We start from the raw sequence: 10000 nt of genomic DNA on the forward strand, positions 1-10000 counted from the left end.
GCCATGGCCCCCATTTGAAGGGGCGATTACATATTTTGTAAGAATAGATTTGCATAAGAATATAATCTTACAACGTGTATGCTCAAAGCTCTGTTCTCTTTAACCAATCAGGAAACTCCGTCGTTTTAATGACTTATAGATAAGTATGGCAAGATTCGAAAAAACGTTATCATTTGTAGAAGACAGAAGTAATACTAACCGAAACTTACTTGGTCTGCTATAATATCTCAACGGAATATATATTTGTCTCAAGTCATCTAATACAGGACAACATAATACGAGCGACCGAACAAGAGCGAGAGAGAGAGGGAGAAAGGGAGTGGGGTGAGTTAGATGGACAGAGGGAGATAGAGAGAGAGGGGGAGTGAGAGAGGGTGAGAGAGAGAGGCAAAGGGGGAGAGCGGGAGTGGGAGAGAGAGAGAGAGAGAGAGAGAGAGAGAGAGAGAGAGCAGAAAGAAAGATGAGGCAGTCAAAAGAGACAGGGAAACAGACTATATAAGTGAGTGAGACAGACAGACAGACAGACAAACAGACCGACCGAGACAGATCTGGAAAGAGAGAGAGAGAGATTGTGTGTGTGTGTGTGTGTGTGTGTGTGTGTGTGTGTGTGTGGTTTCGTGACCCCGAAAGTGTCTGCGCATGTATGGTTCATCCACATTTTTTTCGCTGCTAGGAACAAACTTCATGTTCAAGCATCAGTCACAACAGCTGTTCCATATCGAAAATTTTTCACTGCAAACAGGACAATAGTTTTATCCAAGCAACAAGTACACCGATCGCTTTGAACGTGACGTTTCCAGTTTTGAATAAAAGCCCATTGGCGATAAATATGGTGTAAAATGAATTCCTCGCAGTTCACATAAAACTTCATTCCAAAGTTGTTAATCTTGGCACCCTTTTAAATACCAATTTTATCCACATTTTCTCCCACATCAGCATTTGTATGTATAAAGAATTTACCCCACTCTCCCTCTGTATGTCGTGTCCAGTCGTCTCTCTTTCACTAACAACCCCTCCTCCCCCTCTCCCTCCTGTTACTGCAGTGAATTGTTTTACTCTTGAAAACAGTCTGTTTTACCATGTGCTCCGGCATGCCTCAGCGCACACAGAGAGCAGCCAGATTTCAATCTGATCACTCAGGTGGAAGAAGCAGCGAGCGAGAAAGAACAGGATGGCAGAGAAGAGACGAGAGAAGAGTATAAAACATAAGAGCAGAGAAAAGCACTGATATCAAACATGAGGAGAAATGAAAAGAGAGAGAGAGGTGGGGAGGGAGAGAGAGGGAGGGAGAGAGAGAGGGGGGAGAGAGAGGGGGGAGAGAGAGGGGAGAGAGAGAGAGAGGGAGGGAGAGAGAGAGGGGGAGAGAGAGAGAGGGAGAGAGATTCAAGATTCAAGATTCAAGATTCAAATGGTTTAATGACTTAAGCAACATGCTCATATCACCAAGTGGAAGACACGCTCCCCCTCCTCTCCCACCCCTTCGGACGTTCCCTCCCTCCTACACTTTTCACAACATTCTTTTGCTTAGAGAGGGAGAGAGAGGGGGAGAGAGAGGGGGGGAGAGAGGGAGAGAGAGGGTGGAGAGAGAGAGAAGGGGGAGAGAGAGGTGGAGAGAGAGGGGAGAGAGGGGGAGAGAGAGAGGGAGAGAGAGAGGGGCAGGAGAGAGAGAGAGGGATACGAATGATCTACTCATCACAGGCCATGGCCCCTAGTGAAGGGGGTGCGCGAACAACTCATGATAAAGACAGCATAAAGTGCGAAACATAATAATCAAAACAAAAAGAAAAACTAAGCATTAATTACAAGTAATAGAACACTTTAGGAAGTAGCTATTTCTCTGAACTTAAAAGCCTTGTACATGTACTGAGATAAATTACGAACAACAGCGACATCGGTACTTGACAGCAATAAACTCAACTTGAACTCACAAGGTTGTTTGTAGTATTTAGGTCGAATGAGTCTTTCTCTAACATTACGAAGTGCTTCACAACGAAGGACAAAATGTACTTCATCTTCTTTTGATTTCTTGCATAATGGACACAATAAATCAGATTCCTTGTATGTTCTGTACCTTAAACAATGAACAGAGAGAGAGAGAGAGAGAGAGAGAGAGAGAGAGAGAGAGAGAGAGAGAGAGTACGGATACGAATACGAAAACGGAATTGTTTATTCAGGTTTAGGCCTAAGCCCCTTACTGAAGGGGTAAGTCACAATTATATCAATCACACACACACACTTTTCAAAAACACATTGCTTAACATTCACACTTCAAATGCCTATTGTATCTGACAATCTATGTTGATATTATGATCTAAGTTATAGCAATACGCAATCGCTTTAAGGCATTGTAAATGTATAACGCCACATTGCACAATACAGTTTCATTTCTGGATGACGTAATCAAATTGAATCTAAAGCGGCATGGGTTATTATAAAACTTAGGCTGGATATGTTTCAACCTTAAGTCAAGTAAACAAGGACAACAAAACATAAAGTGAATTTCATCTTCTTCTGATTGGTGGCATAAACGACACAACACTCTCAGCTCTACTTTCACTGTATCTTGAACGATGGTAGGCAATATCTGATATACCAAGTCTAACTTTGGTCAAATCACATCTCACATATCTATTCATTTTCATTTCAATGTATGGCTCCAAATTATTTGTCAGCTTAACTCACTCAGTACGGCCAGTCCTCTCTTCTCCTCTACACAGACCCCTCGGATGTCCAGTGGGTGTATGAATGACCCAACCTTTAGCTTCCGTCGTCAGAATTGTGGTATTCTTTGTCAACATTCACCTCTTCAGTATAAGGGCCTTCCGCTTGCAATATTTTGATGATGGTAATTGGGGTGAAACGTTGTTAACGTCGTCTCTTTCGCCGTTCGTATGGAGAGAGTTAAACATCTTATATTCAGCAAATCTGTCACTACTCTGAATGTGGTTATGCCAGCCCTGCCATCTACAATCAACAATTCTTTGTTTGAAATATTTTATGAACCATGAAACGTTTTCAACACCCTGGTTATCCCAGACATAAGAAAATTCATAGGAGCACAAACATTTTCGAATATCTGTAACCCAAGTCTTTTTTCCGTTACTGTCTAAGTTATACAGCATCATGTAAGCCTTGTATTGTAATCTATAATTATTCATTCTAGTCATCTTTAGCCAGTATCTAATACACTTTACATATGAGTTTATATATTTTGGTTAGGTTATCTACCAAATTCACCATAAATTAAATCGTTGAGTGTTCGCCTATCAACATTTAAGAAGCGTTTCATGGCAAACATGTGTAATCTTTCAATTTCAACATCATTCTCAAAAGCCCAAATTTCTGCACCGAACTGTAAAATAGGCTGTACCCGAGAATCAAACAACTTAGCAAATACTGTGTATGAGCTACAATCTGATCTGTATATAACATGAAGTATAACTAGAACAGCTCTCTTTGCCCTGTTTACTAAATCTTGACAAACATAAGTAAAACTGAGTCTGGCTGAAAAAAGATCCCAAGATATTTATACACATTTACTACTCTTACAGTTTCATTTCCATATGACCATTGTTCACGTCTACCTAGATAACCACCCCTACGAAACACAATTATATTTGTTTTTTCCATGTTTACTTTTCAGTCCAATTTCATTGCGGCTTCACATAAACTATTCAGCTGTCTTTGCAAACTTACAACTGATATTGATATCAAGATCATATCATCAGCAAATAGCAGCATAAACAACTCTATCAAATCAAAAGTCACTCCATGTCATCCATTTTCAACAATTTCAAAGGCAATCTCATTCACAAACAACGAAAATAGAACAGGACTGCAGACATCACCTTGTTTCACGCCTCTTGTACAATTCACAAAATCTGATAATTTCGCCCCACTTCTTATCCTAGCTTTAACTTCTCTATACATACTTTTAACACATCTATACAGTTTACCTCTAATTCCATTTTTTAACAAAACCGGCCATAGTAACTTCTTAGAAATCGAATCAAAAGCTTTTTCAAAATCAACAAATGCAACATACAATTTTTGATTATTGGCAAATTGTTTTTGAACAGCAGCTAATAAAGTAAACATGTAATCAATAGTACACTAATCTTTCTTAAAACCAGCTTGATGTTCACCTGTTATATTATTCAAATTAACCCATTCCTGTAATCTGTAATTAATAACAGAACTATACAATTTGCTGCTTATGTTACATAATGATATTCCTCTGTAATTGTTCGTGTTACTGACTTTACCTTTATTGAACAATGGTACAATAATCGATTCAGACCAACTTTGTGGATATATGCCATTATGAAATAAATGATTAAATAGTCTAACTAAAACCGTTATTGTAGAATCCCCCGCATTTTTGAAAAAACTCACCAATTAATTCGTCAGGTTCAGCTGATTTCCCAGTCTTCAATTTTCTTACTGCTAACAATACTTCTTCTCTTGATATTGGTCTGTTTATTCCTTCATCTGCTTCATCTACGACACCTTCATCTAAAATATCATCTTCACTGGACTCCTCTGCTTCCTTTTCAAGGACATTTTTAAAGTGATCAAACCACTGATCAATAGATATACTATTTTGTGGTTGAGATTTTTTGCGTGCAACTTTACTTACTGTTTCCCAAAATAGCTTCTGACATTTAATTGAACCTAACAGTTCCTTTAGAATTAATTCATTATATTCTTCTGTTTCCTTACAATCATATTTTTATATTCTCTTCTTGCAATGCAAAATGTTACTCTATCATCTTTATCTGATGTATGTTTAAATTTTCTAAGAAGTCTACGCACATTACGTCTAGTTACTCTGCATTCTTGATCAAACCATTCTTTGCGTACCTCTTTTGTAACAGGAACCCTTTTCTTCATGCACGTTGCCTGGTCTTTAACAATTTGATTAAACTTATCCAATGCTATATTGACATATATATTAATCAAGTCTGATGCCATGTCTATTTCTTCTTTTACTTTTCTTGATCTCATTGAGTTAGTAAAGTTTAGCGCATATGACATATTCCATCTATATTTCTCAATGAACTGCGACTCGTTTACACTGAATGGGTGTCTGGTAGGCGTGCAATTTGTCTGTCTGTCAAAGCACAACAAAAGAGGGAGATGATCTGATTCTATTCTGTCTAGTGTATCAAGTGTCAAAATATCACGGACATATTCAAAAAACGTTGCAGAAATCATGTAATAGTCATTCACACTGCTACCTTGATCAGATATGTGTGTGTAACGACCAAGAGAGAGAGAGAGAGAGAGAGGACAACGACAACGATAGGTTCTTCACCAATGCCCTGTCCCTAGTTGAATTGTTGATTACATATGGTCGAAGATCAGAGAGAGAGATATATAGATAGACAGATAGATAGACAGAAACAGAGAGAGACAGAGACAGAGAGACAGAGACAGATAGACAGACAGGAGGCGGAGGGTGGTGATGGGCGAAATGCTACAGAATACAATTATCAAAGCCTTGAAGAAATCGGTTAAGCCCCGTGTTTCAAGAGCTTGTATTTTGTCAGCTGTTCACGTCTATTCTTCTAATCCAACTGTTCAGGTGTTTCTTGGCAGTCTGTCAGCAAAGCACGGGTGTTTGTTTATCAGCTGGGTTTGTGTTCCTTCTTTCTTCGTTCCACCGATTTCTTTTCTTCTTCTTCTTTTTTCCAGTCTGTGCTTGTCAATTATAAGTATTGGGGGAAATGAGAAGTTTCAGATATAATCTTACATTTCATCCACTAAACAAAACGTGTTCAGACTACGTGGAAATAGGTAACATAAAAAAAGACCGGTTTGATAAGGTAAAAGAGACCAAATCAGCTAAGATTTTGTCACAACAATTTTTTTTAAAAGAAACATCGTTTCAATAAGAATCAAAGTTACTGAAAACGGTAGGCCTAATTTATCTGACAAGAAAAACGACCCAATCAATCGGTATTCGTTGGACCGTCAGTTTTATCTCGTTTTCTGGAGTGAAAACATGTCGAGAAACTGTCGTTCTGTTTTGAAAGCACGTAGAAATTTTAATTTTTTGAGACACGACATTGCAATGCAGAACATTTGTTTCCGTTCATAGATGTCAGAAGCGATATATTATACCAGGAAATAGAGGAGAAAACTTTCTGTTAGGAGAGTTTAGAAACATGAAACGGAGAAATGTCTGCAACAATTAATAAAAGATGCAATGTGTATTGAAGATTGTGTGTGTGTGTGTGTGTGTGTGTGTGTGTGTGTGTGTGTGTGTGTGTGTGTGTGTGTGCGCGCGTGGTGCAACTCTCTGTGGCTGCTACCAAAAGTTTAACACTTCACAAAATTGGCACAGCTTTCTTTCTTCAGGTTTACATTATTCTATCCCTGATGCAGCTTGACAAAATGAGCCAGGGTAAACATACACTGTAAAGTCACGAGAATTTATCTACCGAGTTAATTTGACAAAAAATGATTTTGTCCTTCCTGACAAAATCAACTCCTCGCCACACGCTATCGCTTTTTACGAGCACAAAGAACCGACCGTCTTGGACTGGCTGACTCTCTCCTGATGCATAATTAAACAACTTGGTGCTTGTCATTCTCAGCAGCCCCTAAATAAGTCCCCTTGTGCACGCCGACCGGCACTGGAAATCACGCACGCACGTGCACACACACACTTTCTTCCGTGTAAAGCTTGATGCGCTGAAGTCAAATTATAGTAAAAATGTTCCATGCGTTTGTAGAAAGCAGTTCAGCTTGCATCATTGTATGTTTCACTGTCAGTAGTTATGTACCTTCTTGTCCAAGTATTTCAAAGAGAATAAGTATTCTGCAGATGATTTTTGGAAAGTTATTTCTGACGAGGTTCTTATGGTCGAAATTTCACAGGCATTAGTTCATAGCCCTATTTCCACATTCCTTTGATGTACTTCAGAATTGCGTTAATGGTTTCTGATTGTTATTATCATTGTTGAATTGTTACTGTTAAATGTAATTGCATCATAGTTATGCATTTTTTGGGGTAGTTTTCTGCCTTTTCTGTTTTCCTTTTCCCTCTCTCCTTCCCCGTGACCCCGCATCTCCTCCCCCCTTTCTTTTCTTTTTTTTTCTTTTTTGATCGTCTAATATCACTGATAGTGAAAAGAGGCTAAACTAAAGATAGAACACACACACACGCACACACACACAGTGGAGGTGACGATTATGGACGCTGCGTGATGTCATCAAAATGGGTCCACAATGGGTAGTTGCACAGCCCCAGGGGCAGACAATGCTGTAACTTCTTGATGTACACACACAAACACGGAGATTGTCTGTTGCGTCAGTTGTTCAACAGAGAAAAAGCACTGCCGGCTGGCCATGGAAAAATCAAGAGGTTTTGCATTATGTACGAGTCACTGTGGCCGGGATTCCTCAGTGTGGGAAAAGTGTGGACGAAATGCATCTAGTCTGTCTGGATTTTCTATCTAGGTTTTTTCGATGTCCACCCAGAAAACCTTTTTTAAAAATTTTAACAAAACCAGCAATAGTGCAAAAAAAGAAAGAAAAAAAGTACTGACTGGAATACAACTTCCGCATGTGTCTTCGCAAGTGATCACTGATCCTAGTAGATCCCAGCATGACACGATATATACATACACAGAAAGAGACACGAACACAGACATATGTACAACTGACCTTAACAAAAAAAAAAAAGTGCTGCTGTGAACATAACCTCGTCAAGACCTGAACAATCTTGGTGGAGTTACCCCCTTGACTGCCACACACGTAGCTCTTACGTCTTACGTCCTTAGTGACGTCACTGATAACATCACCAAACGAATGGAATATTCACACACTTGATTTATAGCAGTATATTCTCAGTTTTTTGGCTAATTGTTTTGGATAATGATTTAAAACTTGAAACCACCTATTTCTACTGGTGTTTTTCCGGCAGTTACGGAATTAATATTAACAACCAGTTAATTGGCTGACGCCGTTGTGGTCAAGTTGTCCAGGACTATGGTCTTGCTCCGAAGGTGGTGGTGGGTGTGGTTCGAGTGACTGGATCCTGGAAACATTAACAACCACCGCAACATTTTACATCCTCCCACCCCCACCCCACCCCCCAATCTTCCTGCTCCACCGGAGATCTTTCTGCTATGGCTACCACCAATGCAAAGACATGCCACCCCACCCCCACCCCACCAACCCTCCCCCCCCCCTTTCCCCAACCCCCACACACGCTGTCAGCCAACTTGGTCCACCCCCTCTCAGCCTCCCGCCAAGCACTTGCTGACAGAGTCAAAGTGGCATTCAGCATTTCTAACCCCAACGAGCTGGGTGTTTTTCTTACCACCACAACTTCACACGAGCTGCTTGTTGTCCCCTGCGTGAGGTCCTGCCCTGTAACGTGGATCCGAGCGGCTGTGAACTGTTTGTTCCAGAACCACTGGCACACATCGCACGTGCCACCGGTCAGGTCTGAGAGTGTTGGGATCGATTGGGAAGGCAAACAATGTCCACGTGAAAGACGACAGCGAGAGGGCAAGACGAGAGAGAGAGAGCGAGAGAGAGAGAGAGAGAGAGAGAGAGAGAGAGAGAGAGAGAGAGAGGCACACAGACACACAGACAGAGAAACAGAGACAAACAAAGGCAGTAACAGAGACAGACAGAGGCAGAGACAGGACATGGGATTGTAAAAAGAAGCGGAGTAAACATGGAGAGAGAGGAGGGATCACTGAGATATATGTTTGTACATGTCTATGGGAGGGATGGAGAGAGAGGCGGGTGAGGAAGGAGGTAAGGTCAGAGACACAGAGAGAAGAAAGATAAATAAAAACTGGGAGGGTGGGGGAGGGAGACAAAGAAAGACGGGAGACAGAGAGAGAGAGAGACAGACAGACAGACAGAGACAGACAGAGAGAGAGACAGAAAGAGAGAGAGGGAACAGAAAAACAGATGGACAGACATACAGAGAGAGAAAGACAAACAGCAGAGAAAGAATACACTCAAATAGCAGAGACTTACTTTATTTGCTGGAACAGCACAGCCACAGATGTAAACTCTACACCACAAAAAAAGTTGTTACGACAACCGCACACGTGTGTATTACCCACCCCTGTCCACCGACTCCACGTTCTTATACACACGAGGGGCAAATAGATCACCTGATAACTGACCACAGTCACAATCACCGCACGTAACTAAAAACCCAATCTGTGGCCGAGAGAGCGGCGGCTGTTATAACCTGGACAAGACACTCTCCACTAAAATCAAATTCAAGCCCAGAATGCCAGGACAGCCGTTGCCAACTCATCTGTCCTGATGGTCTTAGTCGTCCATGGCCACGGACACGACTATCACACATTCATACATTTGGCGCCACGCAAAACGAAACGACTGGTGTGATCTACAACTAACTATACTTATGCCAAGCGCAGCAGCAGGCCTCAAGACCTCATCCTCGTCTCCCACTGGCTGGCTGTGTGAGGGGGACCACCGCCCACTACAGCACATGCACTCTTTCCCGCTTGACGTCCCGTCACAGACAGCGGAACAGCTGAGGAGGGGGTTGTGTTACCCAAGCACACAACCAACCAGCGATCAATTGCGCCAGAGATGACAGTGCTGCTGTCAGTGACAGTGCCGGGGTAGAGGTGGGACCAAACAGGTCTTGTGTCCATCATCAGACAGCCTGCCTGCCTGTTACCTGAAGGACAGGTAGAGGTAGAGAGAGAGAGAGAGAAAGAGAGTGAGAGAGAAACAAAGAGAGGGGGAGAGAGACACAGAGAGAGAGAATGTGAGAGGGAGAGACAGAGAAAGAAAGAGAGAGGGAAGAGAACAGATGTGGAGTGTGGGAGGAAGAGAGAGAGAGAGAGGAGAGAGAGAGAGAGAGAGAGAGAGAGAGAGAGGAGGGGGAAGAGAACAGATGAGGAGAGAGAGACAAACACAGACAGACAGAGAGACAGAGATCTGAGAGAAAGAGGGAGAGAGCGAGAGAGAGAGAGGGAGATCTCTGAGA

At 41.6% G+C, this 10000-nt stretch overlaps 1 protein-coding gene across 3 annotated transcripts in view; it reads right to left on the reverse strand.

The window, feature by feature from the left end:
• Positions 1 to 9210, reverse strand: part of LOC143279775 (uncharacterized) — a 107138-nt gene extending 97928 nt beyond the window's left edge. The window contains exon 1 of one of the 3 annotated variants that reach the window (XM_076583921.1): positions 9007 to 9210. The gene's annotated coding sequence lies outside the window, so the exon portion shown is untranslated. Of the gene's footprint in view, positions 1 to 8332; positions 8401 to 9006 lie in introns of those variants that run through there. The other 2 variants (XM_076583919.1, XM_076583920.1) reach the window with 2 other exon arrangements.
• Between the last annotated feature and the right edge of the window lie 790 nt (positions 9211 to 10000).

Source organism: Babylonia areolata, chromosome 3 (genome assembly GCF_041734735.1).
Source record: "Babylonia areolata isolate BAREFJ2019XMU chromosome 3, ASM4173473v1, whole genome shotgun sequence".
In the NCBI taxonomy this organism is placed as follows: Eukaryota; Metazoa; Mollusca; class Gastropoda; order Neogastropoda; family Buccinidae; genus Babylonia; species Babylonia areolata.